General features: G+C 49.0%; 1 protein-coding gene and 1 pseudogene across 1 annotated transcript in view; one reads left to right on the top strand and one right to left on the bottom strand.

Annotated features, from left to right (window-relative positions):
• LOC116887487 (class I histocompatibility antigen, Non-RT1.A alpha-1 chain-like) overlaps positions 1–11,627 on the bottom strand; it is a 26,239-nt gene that overhangs the window by 1,057 nt on the left and 13,555 nt on the right. The gene's annotated exons all lie outside the window — the stretch shown is intronic.
• The window catches only part of LOC116887558, a 1,340-nt pseudogene continuing 1,119 nt past the window's right edge, over positions 11,407–11,627 (top strand).

Here is an 11,627-nt window from a genome sequence, read left to right on the forward strand (position 1 = left end):
ATGGACTAGTTCTTAGAATCCTCAAAGTGGGGACTGAAGAGCTGACTCGGTGGTTAGGGCCACTAACTTCCCTTCCAGAAGTCCAGAGTTTGATTCCAAGCATCCACATGGAGGCTCAACCATCTGTACTGGGATCCAATGCCCTCTTCTGCTGTGTCTGAGGAGAACTACAGTTAACTCACATACATAAAATACATAAATAAAAATACCTGTAGAGAGGCCACTGAGGGAGGACACAGATGGTCAGATCTTCAAGACAGAAAGGGGGAACCAGTTTCTGTCCAGGTCGGCAAGAACTGGCCTGCTCCTGCCCTGGTCACAAAGAGAGGAAGGGGTTCTCTAATGTTCTGCTGGATTTCTCATGAGACTCTACCTGACCAGTGGAGCCACCTGTATTCCTTGGTGCCTAATCCTGTCTAGAAACACCCTCATGGCCACCCAAAGGGGCATCTCCCAGGTGGTTCTAAATCCAGTCTAGTTGACAACGAAGACCTGCTAATGGGACACAAAGGGAAAGATTGCATTCTGTTGCAGGCTTGCAGCCATCTGTAATGGGAATGAGATATGATGCCCTCTTCTGCTGTGTCTAAACACAGAGTGTACTCACATAAACCAAGTAAATCTTACTGATGTGGCTGGACACCCTCTACAACCTCTCCTACCTCCTGGACTCACTGTCCCAGGGACGGGCCTTTACCTTCAACACTGATGCGTACACTGGCGTCTGCTGTCTCTCACTTCCACCTACCGTCTGAGATCTCCACTTTCGTCAGTGCCCACCTTTACTGTTCGTACTACTCTGTATGTACTGTTTCTCTCCACCCTCCTTTAAGGTAGAAAAGGCCCCTCCCGCAGCTAGAATGCACTTCCTGGATCTGCATCTGTGGAACTCCTCTTGCCCAGGGTTCAGTTTGGCCTGTGTGAACCTCCCTGCTCTTCTAGGCTGTTTAGTCCAGTCCTGTGCAAGAGCAGCACATGGCCCCCAACTGCTGCACCATCTCTCCAATTCCACAACCCTTTTTAGGAGACAAGGTCTTATCTTTACCCTACCTTGCTCTGGAATTCACTATGTGGCCCAGGCTGGCCCAGAACTCAAGGCAACACTCTTAGGGGGTGTGGCCTCGTGAGAGTAAGTGTAGCCTTACTGGAGGAAGTGTGTCACTGTGGGCGTGGGCTTTGAGACCCCTCCCCTGGCTGCCTGGAAGACAGTCCTAGGGTTCCCTTCAGAACAAGATGTAGAACTCTCATCTCTATCTCCAGCGCCACACCTGCCTGCATGCTGCCATGCTTCCTGCCTTGAAGATAATGGACTGAACCTAGGAGCCTGTGAGCCAGCCCAGTTAAATGCTGCCCTTTATAACACTTGTCTTGGTCATGGTGTCTCTTCACAAAAATGGAAACCCTAACTAAGACACATACACACACACACACACACACACACACACACGCATACACACACTTAAAATATTTTATAATTTCTAAGAGAGAATATAAAATAAAACCTATTATATATAAGTATATAATAAATAATTATAATAAAATATAGTATAAAAGGAAAGAAAATACCTAGTGAGAAGGAAAAAGAAAGCAACCGCACACTAAGGTAGAACAGTGGACCTTGTCTGGGAGGCCCATATGCGTTAGGTAAATCCACTGAAAAGAAAGCAGATCCACAGAGATACAAGTTAGTTACCACTATGAAGTAGAAAAGATAGAAAAGAAGGCCAGCCAAGGCTGGAGAGATGGCTCTGAGGTCGAGAGCACTGACTGCTCTTCCAGAGTTCCTGAGTTCAAATCCCAGCAACCTAGTGGCTCATAACCATCTGTAATGGGATCTGATGCCTCCTGGGCTGGACGATTAACTGCAGGAAGTAAGCAAGTTGAACCAGTGCCAAACTTCCAGTACTGAAAAAAAGAAACAACCGCTTCATTCCACCGTCTCCCGCCTAGATCCATTTCAAAAAACTACACAGCCAGTGATTGGTTCTTGTAGGCAGTTGCGATTTCTCTACAGTTTCTCTCAGGACAGGAAAGACTTACACAATGTCCTGACACCACGCCCTGACACCATGTGGGCTCTGATCTTCTGGTTCCTGAGCCACCCCGGAGACACTGGAGTCCGTGAGTAGGGTTGGGGTGGGCTGTATGCCACATCCTCTCTGGGTAGATTTAGGGCAGGAAAAGCTCCACCCGGGAACTTCAGACAACTAGCTCTCACTTAGTAGCTCTGCTGGCCTTGACCTCATGGGAGTTGGAATTAAAGTCATGCACCACCGAGCCAGCCCTTTCCTTACATTCTAATGTGGTTTTGAGTATTTGCGTGTATGTGTGTATTTGTGCCAGAGGTCAGAAGGGGGCATCACACGCCCCACTCTGGAGCTAGAGTTACACAGCCCCTCCAGGTGGTGCTCAGAGCTACACCAACAAGTTCTGGAAGAGCAGTGAGTGCTCTGAACAGCTGAGCTGTCTCCCCAGTAACCTGCCTGCTTCTGTGAGCTGTATGCTCGCTTATGAAGCACACACTGTGCACACTGTAGTGTAAATTTATTCATATGCATGCTTGTGTGCTCATGTGTGTAGCCTGCAACCCACACTACAGCCCAGATGTGGAGGTTAGGGGACAGCCTGTTTGGATCACCTCTCCTTCCACATTATGGGTGGCAGCAGGGGACGTTACTGGCTGAGCAGTCAGTCTCCCGGGCATCGTCATTTGATAAAGTTAAGTCCGGGTTCTTCCTGCCAGCCCAAGCTCCCAGAACTAAGACTCACACTCAAGTTATATTTACAGACACCATGTAGCTAGGCTCTACTGTGGCTCCACCATAAGCTGCATTTGCCACCTGACTGGCTGGTCACCTGTGCTCAGGTACCAGGTGTTTCCTCACCCGCCACCCCAGCTCCTCTCCCTGACTCCTCCTCTCCAGAATTCCTCATTCCACCTCTATTTCCTGCTTAGGTCACGGGCTTTTTTTTTTTTTCTTTTTTTAAAGATTTATTTATTTATTTTATGTATATGAACACACTGTAGCTGTCTTCAGACACACCAGAAGAGGGCATCAGATCTCATTACAGATGGTTGTGAGCCACCATGTGGTTGCTGGGAATTGAACTCAGGACCTCTGGAAGAGCAGTCAGTGCTCTTAACCGCTGAGCCATCTCTCCAGCCCGGTCACGGGCTTTTTAATAGTCAGGTGAGCATCCATCCAGGACACAAGAGGATCTCTCTACAGTCATCGTTGTCATCAATTATTTTGAGATAGAATTCTATTTATGTGACCCCCAAGTTCATGATCCTCCTGCCTCAGCTTAATGTACAGATATGCATGCAAATACTCATGGACATAACATGTGCAATTATGTATTTCTGAGAGCTGGTTATAATGGCTGATTTCATGTGTCAATTTGACTGGAACACAATATTCAGATATTTGGCTGAACATTATTTTAGATGTTTCTGTGGGGCTGCTTTTGGGTGGGACTTACATTAAATCAGCAGAATTCCTCCGTCAGGTGGAACGGCCTTACCAGTTAAAGAGGGTGACAGACTAAGGTCCTCAAGGAGGAAGAACCTGAACCCCAACTTTGCCTTCACAGTTGACTGCAAGCTCAGCCTGTGTACCCTGCGGTTCTACAGTGAACCCTGCTGGGCCTGGGACAGTCTGCCCAACTGCATGAGACAGGTCCTTGGTCCTGGGGTTCCCTGTCTCTAACTCCTTTCTTGTGCTGGGTGCCTTATCAGACAGCAGATGTGTTTACGGACTTGTGGGCCCCTTGTGAAGGTGGGCAGCAGAAGAAAGGAGACTTTCCTAGGCAGAAGGTCAAGGAAGGATAGGAAGCATTAAGGTGACAGGATACAGGTGACAGGATTCAGGTGACAGGTGGGTGGAGATGTAAAGGTTACAAGTTCTAGGAAGGAAAGGCTGCCTTTTTAAAAAAGAAGGACATGGTTGGAGAGGTGATTCAGTGTTTAAGAGCACTGACTGCTCTTCCAGAGGATCTGAGTTCAATTCCCAGCAACCACATAGTTGATCACAGTCATCTGTAATGGGATATGATGATGCCCTCTTCTGGTGTGTCTGAAGACACGGACAATGTACTCATATACATTAAATAAGTAAATAAGTCTTTAAAAAAACAACAACAACAACCAAGGAGAGAACCCAGCGCTGATGATGAGCTCAGTACGTAGAGTTCCTGTCCACATGTTGGGGTGGACCGTCCACCACTTCCACCTATTACCATAGAGACTTAGAGTCAGAAAACTTTGTAGAGGTGGGATAAAAGGGGTTCTGGCTGTGGTTCCCAGGCTGAGACTCCCAAGCTACCAGCTCATCTTAGGAGCCTCTAGCAGACTCCTGAGGCTTTGGGTTACAGAATGTTAGAGGGGAGAAAGGTGGCCTCCCGGTCAGCTTTACACTGAGGCAATTGAAATGGAGCTGGGTATGGTATCTCACACCTGTGTCCTGTAATCATTTGGAAGACAAGTATGAGGACTGCTGAGTTCTAGGCAACCCTGGACACCACCCCGACCCCAGAAAATAACTACTGTATGTATTTCAGGATATGGGTTGTTTTTCTCATCCAATGGAACAGGGAACATGCACAGAAACCTGGAAATCCTGCCTGGCTGTGCATCCACAGACAACTAGATAAGGAATACCAAAGTTAGGAGGTGGTGCCCTATGTCTTTAATCCTAGGACTGGGAAGGCAGGCGGATCTCTATGAGTCCAGGCCAGCCTATTCTACAGAGTGAGTTCTAGCACAGCTAAGGCTACACAGAGAAACCCTGCCTCAAAAAAAAAAAAAAAAAAAAAATGAAGTTCAAATACAGACTAGAGTTTGATATAATACAATGAAATTTGACTAGGCTAAATGAAATTCCATGCCATTTTAAGGCAAATTTAAATCATGATACTATGAGAGATGGATACTCTAAGAAGCAAGCCTCAGAAAGACAAATATCATTTTCTCCCTTCTGGCACTCTGGTTTAAAATTATTATTTTTGTGTGTGTGCTGGCTATGATGGTGCACACCTGTAATCACAGTACTTGGGAGGTGGACACAGAAAGATCAGAAGTTCAAGGCCAGCCTCAGGTATATGAGACCCTGTCTCAAAAATAAACATTTTTGAGAACTTTACCCGAACTGGTAATGACACCCCTTCCAAGCCCAGCCCTCCTCCCTGTGGCCAGCAGGGTGAGAGCTCACTCAGGAGCTGGTGGTGAGCTCCTATAGCCACTCTGACACAGGAACGCAGACTACCTGGGTGGGTCCAAGGTGCTGGGGAGAGCTTCCCACAAGCAGATGTGAACTCTTTCCAGTCTCCTAGACTGTGGTCATCTACCACCTCAGAGATCTCTACTCTCTTAATGTGTCCCAAGGGTCCTCAGGGGTGTCTCCTACTTCTGCTTTTCCACTGGAGACACCAGCGTCTTGTCTGTCTGTCTACTGCAGACCCTCCACAGACAACAGTGACACGCCACCCCAGACCTGAAGGTGATGTCACCCTGAGGTGCTGGGCCCTGGGCTTCTACCCTGCTGACATCACCCTGACTTGGCAGTTGAATGGGGAGGACCTGACCCAGGAAATGGAGCTTGTGGAGACCAGGCCTTCAGGGGATGGAACCTTCCAGAAGTGGGCATCTGTGGTGGTGCCTTCTGGGGAGGAGCAGAATTACACATGCCACGTGGAGCATGAGGGGCTGCCTGAGCCCCTCACCCTGAGATGGAGTAAGGAGGGTGTGGGTGCAGAGCTGGGGTCAGGAAAAGCTGGAGCCTTCTGCAGACCCTGAGCTGGTCAGGGCTGAGGGCTGTGGTCCCAACCCTAACCTTCCTTTCTTGAACCTTTCCTTCCCAGATCCTTCTCTATTCAATGTTATTCTTGGAGCTGTGGCCATCACTGGAACTGTGGCCATCATTGCAGCTGTGGTGGCTGTTGTGAGGTGTAGGAGGAGGAGGAGAAACACAGGTAGGAAAGGGCAGGGTCTGTTTCCCCTCAGCTTCCTTTAGAAGAGTGCTCTGCTCATTAATGGGAAGCACAGCCACACCCCTCATTGCTGCTGTCTCCAACTGGGTCCTCTGTCAGTTCTGGAAACTTCCTCCTGTCAAGACCTTCCTTGAACTCTCACAGCTTTCCTTCTCACAGGTGGAACAGGAGGAGACTATGCCCCTGCTCCAGGTTAGTGTGGGGGTAGGAGTGTCCCTGAGGTTATTGGAGTGAAGCTGGAGATGTGGGGAGCCCTGGGAATCCATAGTAGCTCCTCCAGAGAAATCTTCTGGGGGCCTCAGTTGTACCGTGATGTGAATGCATATACATACATATACATACACATATACATATACATACATATACACATATACATATACATATCACTTGTTTTACCCTAGGCAGGGACAGCTCCCAGAGCTCTGATGTGTCTCTCTCACATTGTAAAGGTAACTCTGGGTCTGACTGGGGAGGGACAATGTGGACATGAATGGGATTCAGGGACTCCCAGAATCCCCTGTGAGTGGAGGGTTGTTGTGCTGTTGTCTTCACAGTGATGGTTTGTGACTCTCGTTCTCTAGCATGAAGACAGCTGCCTGGAATGGACTGAGTGACAGACGATGTGTTCAGGTCTCTGCTGTGACATCCAGAGTCCTCAGTTCTCTTTAGACACCAGTGTCTGATGTTCCCTGTGATTCTATGGCTTCAGTGTGAAGAACTGTGGAGCCCAGCCTGCCCTGCACACCTGGACCCTGTCCCTGCACTGCCTGCATTCCCTTCCACTTTCAGCCTTGCTGGTCCAGCCTAGGGTTCAGGGGTGGGGACATCTGCATCCTGTACCTTCGTGCCACCCTGAGCTTCAGCCCTTCACTTCCACACTGAGAATAAGAATCTGAGTGTGAGCTTGATTGTTCACATCCTTGACCCAAGTGTGGATGGCTTTTTAAATTACTGGATTCAGAATACTTAAAGGTTCTTTTTGTTTTTGTTTTCTGAAAAGTAAATGGCAGATGGAGAAGCTCCCAGAATCTGTGTCACTAGGCTGTGTGTCTGGTGGGACAGGGTGGGGCTGTGGGAGCTGAGTGTGGACAGGGCTGTGCCCAGGTAGAACTCAGTGTGTTGTCATCTTTGGGGGTCACTCCTTGGCTGTGTCACTCTGTGCTCTATTCTTTTCATCATTATGAAGCACACGTCTGTGATCACAGGGTCACAGGATGGCCAGATCCTTGTCCTGTCCCCAGGATGATGAGAAGCCCAGGCTGCTGTCCTGACTGCGGCTTTGTCTTCTGTGTTTATTTCCTGTGTTTTTCTTTGTGTGGAGGACTGGGCCTATTCTTTTCCTGTGGGTGCTTCCTGTCTTGCTCTCCCTGTGGATGCCCAAGTGTGACAGGAGGAGGAGGTGTTTTTCCACTCTTGTCCCACCAGACACCACAAGGGCCCTGCTCTTGGGATACTATGGGCTACACAGATGAACTAAATTCTCCTGAGCTCCTGCCTCCTTCCAGGGCCCTCAGAGGAGGTTCTCCCCTAGTTGTGGTTTGCCCTGAAGTTATCTGTATTTTGATGCTAATTCCACTGCCCCAAGGACAGCTGCCTAGTCAAGGACTCAGAACTCAGGTGACTTCACCAGAACCTTCTCCCCATTGAATTGGTAAAGTACAGGTGAGGGGCAGTTACAGGATAGAAGGAGGCCTGTCGTTGGAGGAGAAGGAAGGATGGGTGGGAGAGAAGTTTGAAGGAAGAGGAGGAGACAGGAGAGAAAGAAAGAGAGAAAGGAAGAGACAGGAGGGAGAAAGAGGGAGAGAAGCCATGGCAGGACAAGATGGCAGGTGATGTTAAGATTTTGCTCAGTGCACTTACAAGTTGTTATTAATGTTCTCAAGGGATGGATGGTACTGGGCTTTTTATGTTTAAGTGGGCAATTATATCTTATCAATGGGGTCAAAGATTATTGTATTATGTGTTCTTTTATATGAGGGTTTGAGTGTAGGAAAGTGTGCGGCTGGGATGTGTTTCCACCAAGATATTGAAAGGGAAATTATACAAATTTAAGGTTTAAAAATATAAAATTAAAAGAGTAAGCCCCAAAAGCCATAAACTCAGGGCTAAGCCCTGCTGCCAGGAATAACAGGCCATGAAGATAAAGAAAAGGAATGCAAGAGAACTACTTTGCTTATCACCCAGTGTGAGTTAACTGTTCTTTGTTCTGCCCCTGTGGTGTTTATTTAAGCCACTACTTGTGCTTTCTAGCCATTGCGTCCTGCAGAGAGCACCCCAGGAAACCAGCGGCCCAAGCCTACACAGAGGTGTTTCAAATACAGATGCTTCATCAATTTTGACAAACTTTTAAAAATAATGAGGACCTAAAGACCCAACCATTCTCCTGATTTAGTAGCTCTATTCCAGGAACCAGGGGGCCATAAAACCTTATGGTGTCCCCTTATCTCCTGGAGCCATAAAACAATCCTGTAACTTGTGGTGCATTCCCCTTTGACATCCCCCCATCCCCTGGTGCTCACAGCCTCTGCCTTTAAATGCTCTTTCTCCCAGCCTCTCGGGGTCTCCCTGCGTGGGATATGTGTCGGCCCACAGATCTCTGTAATAGATCTCTGTAATAAACCTCGCCTTTGCTTATTACATCCAAAATGATCTCTCTGTGTCTGGGGTCCGCAATTTCCCAAGACTTGAGTAAGGGTCTCTCTGCGTGGGATCTTTCAATATCTAGCAGATATCTTAGGGGCACCGAGGTGCCGACCTGGCGGGGTAATAGACAACAATACCTATTTTATTTTTCTATTATTACAACCACACATTTCCTCACCCGAGCTCCTTTCTCTCTGGTGACTCTAGCCTATATCAAGATGACACACAAAACCAGCCAGTGCACAGCCCCAGTTAAATGTTTTCCTTTATAAGGGTTGCCATGGTCGTGGTGTGTCTCCACAGCAATAAAACCCTGACTAAGGCAGTCCTTTCCTTAGGTGCTGTGCTCCTGCAGAATGTTGTTTGTTGAAACAACAGGCGTAAAACAGGGTCTCTCTGTGTAGCCCTGGCTGCCCTGGAGCTCACTGCACAGACCTGGCTGAGCTCACAGAGATCGGCCTGCCTCTGTCTCTGTAGTGCTGGGATTGAAGGCCTGCACAACCACACCGAGAGCTGTACATTTCAGTAAGAACTGGCTGAGGCAGGACTTTGACGGGCACTGACAGTGAGCCACCTTGTAAAAGCAACAGAGTAAAAGGAGGATAAAACATACCAGGAGCCCAAAATATGGATGTGCACCCTGTGACAGATGAAAAGGCAACCGATGCCTCAGAACTGAGGAAGCGGCCGTCCTCAGCAGCTCCTTCTTGAAGGCTCAAAAGGAAGAAAGAAGAGTTGTGTCCGGGAGTGCAGGCTGGACCCAGACCATTCCCATGTTGACCCACGGGTGACAAACGCCTTAAATCTAATACTGGCCCATGACTGTTACTAATACTCAGGAATTCTAGGAGCAGGTAAGGTTTTTTGGCACAAAAGAACGCACACAGCCGGGTGGTGGAGATGCACACCTTTAGTCCCAGCACTTGGGAGGCAGAGGCCAGCCTGGTCTCGGATGAGCTCCAGGGCAGCCAGGGCTACACAGAAAGCCCTGTCTTGAAAAAAAACAAACAAACAAAATATACAAGCGCACAAAATAACAGGGCACTTTAACAAACACACAGAAAACTTACAGCTTCTAACCACTGAGCCGGCCATCTCTCAGCCCTGTCACCACATCATGGGCCACAGAAGTACCTAACTCTAACCATACTTCTGTCTCTCACCAGCCCCAGAAATCAGAAGATCGGCCCTAGCTTGTCTGCCTCATCTGGTAACAACTGGCAACGGCTGGGTCTTGTGCAAGAGCAGTACACGGTCTTACCTGCCGAGCCACACCCACCCCTTCCCGCTCTGTCTCCCTGCTCACTTGGGCTGGCAGGCATCGGGAACTCTGGCAGGAGTTCTGAGCGTGTCCTAGCAGCCATGAAAGTCAGCCTGGGACTGAGCTCCAGCAAGTCACCGAGTTAGTGGCTCTGGTGGTCCTCGGCTTGAGACCCTGTCCTCCACCAGGAAAGCTAATCGCTCAGCACGCCTCTCCCAACTGAATCTCCTCTCTCTCAACTGCCTGCTTGCCTGCCTCTTCTGCCACAATACCACTTCCACGTCACTGGTTCGTCTCAACTGCCATTTATGTCCTCCCAACTCTTTACGTCCCCCCTGCAAGTCCCAGTTCCCATGTAAAGTAGTGCTGTGCTGGGTAATTGGATGTCAACTGGACACAGGCTGGAGCCGTCTGCAGGAGGGGGCCTCAGTTGAGAAAAGGCCTCCATAGGACCAGGCTGTAGGCGAGCCTGGAGGGCATTTCACTGATCACTGATTGATGGGGCCGTCCCTGGGCTGGTCCTGGGTTCTATCAGAAGGAGGACTGAGCAAGCTATGGTGAGCAAGCCAGCAAGCTGCACCCCTCCATGGCCTTGCATTGGCTCCTGCCTCTAGGTTCCTGTCCTGCCTGAGTTCCTGCCCTCGATGCTCTGGACAGTGAACTGCTATTTTTTAAGTGTGAGTGAAATGAACTCTTCCCACGCCAAGTCGCTTTGGTCACGATGCTTCATCACAGCAATAGTGGCCCTAACTAAGGCAAGCACACTCACAGTCAGCACAGCTCAGAATGTGGACACCCTCGGGGACCTTACTCTGCCTCTGAAACTTTTTCTTGAAGGCAGCTTTCCTTCGGTAATTGTATTGTTTTTGTGTGTTTTGATGCTTTGCCCGTGTCCATGTGTATATACCATACGCCTACAATGCTCCTGGCACCCAACATAGGATATTGGGGCCAGAGGCACAGTGAGGTGCCCCGTGGGTGCTGTGGGTCTAACCCAGGTCCTCTGGAAGAGCAGGCAGCGCTCCAGCCCCAAGATGAATTTTATCTTTCAGTGTTTGTGCTACAAGGAGGGGGTACATTGAGTAAGCACACAATGAGAAGGTTACAGAGAAGGGGAAGCAGGCTGTGTTAATATAGTAACCTGTGGCTTCATTTACAAAATGACTGGACTGTACGAGGGGACTTCCCTTCTAGTTTTTGGGGAAGGGAGAACTGTTTTATTTTCTTGTTTGCTTCTTGGTTTTCTGAAATACTGTCTCACAGCCTGGGCTACTGTCAAACCCATTGTGCAGCCCAGACTAGCCTTCAGCTTTGATCATCCTGCTCAGCCTCTCAAGTGCTGGGGGGTTACAGGTCCCACCACAATGACCAGCCCCATGAGGGATCCTTTTAAGGATCTCTCCAGCCCAGTACATAAATTTCCCTAAGAGAGGCACATGCAGTTAGTATAATTATGTTGGCAGGCACCACTCAGGTATCTGCTTAGTTTCCAGTCTGTTACCACTGTAGGCACCATGACCAAGGTAGCCAAAGGAAGCTTTTAATTTGGGGCCCATGGTTCCAGAGGGGGTTGGGAGTCCATGGCATCAGGCAGGAAGGCAGGTAGGCAGGCAGGCTTCAGGCCTGAGCAGCAGCTGAGAATTTTCACCTGATCCACAAGCAGAGGGCAGAGCCAAGAGGGGAAATGGAGGGGTGGGCTCTGAAACGGCCAAGCCTGTCCCCAGTGATACACCTC

This window comes from Rattus rattus, chromosome 18, assembly GCF_011064425.1.
Source record: "Rattus rattus isolate New Zealand chromosome 18, Rrattus_CSIRO_v1, whole genome shotgun sequence".
In the NCBI taxonomy this organism is placed as follows: Eukaryota; Metazoa; Chordata; class Mammalia; order Rodentia; family Muridae; genus Rattus; species Rattus rattus.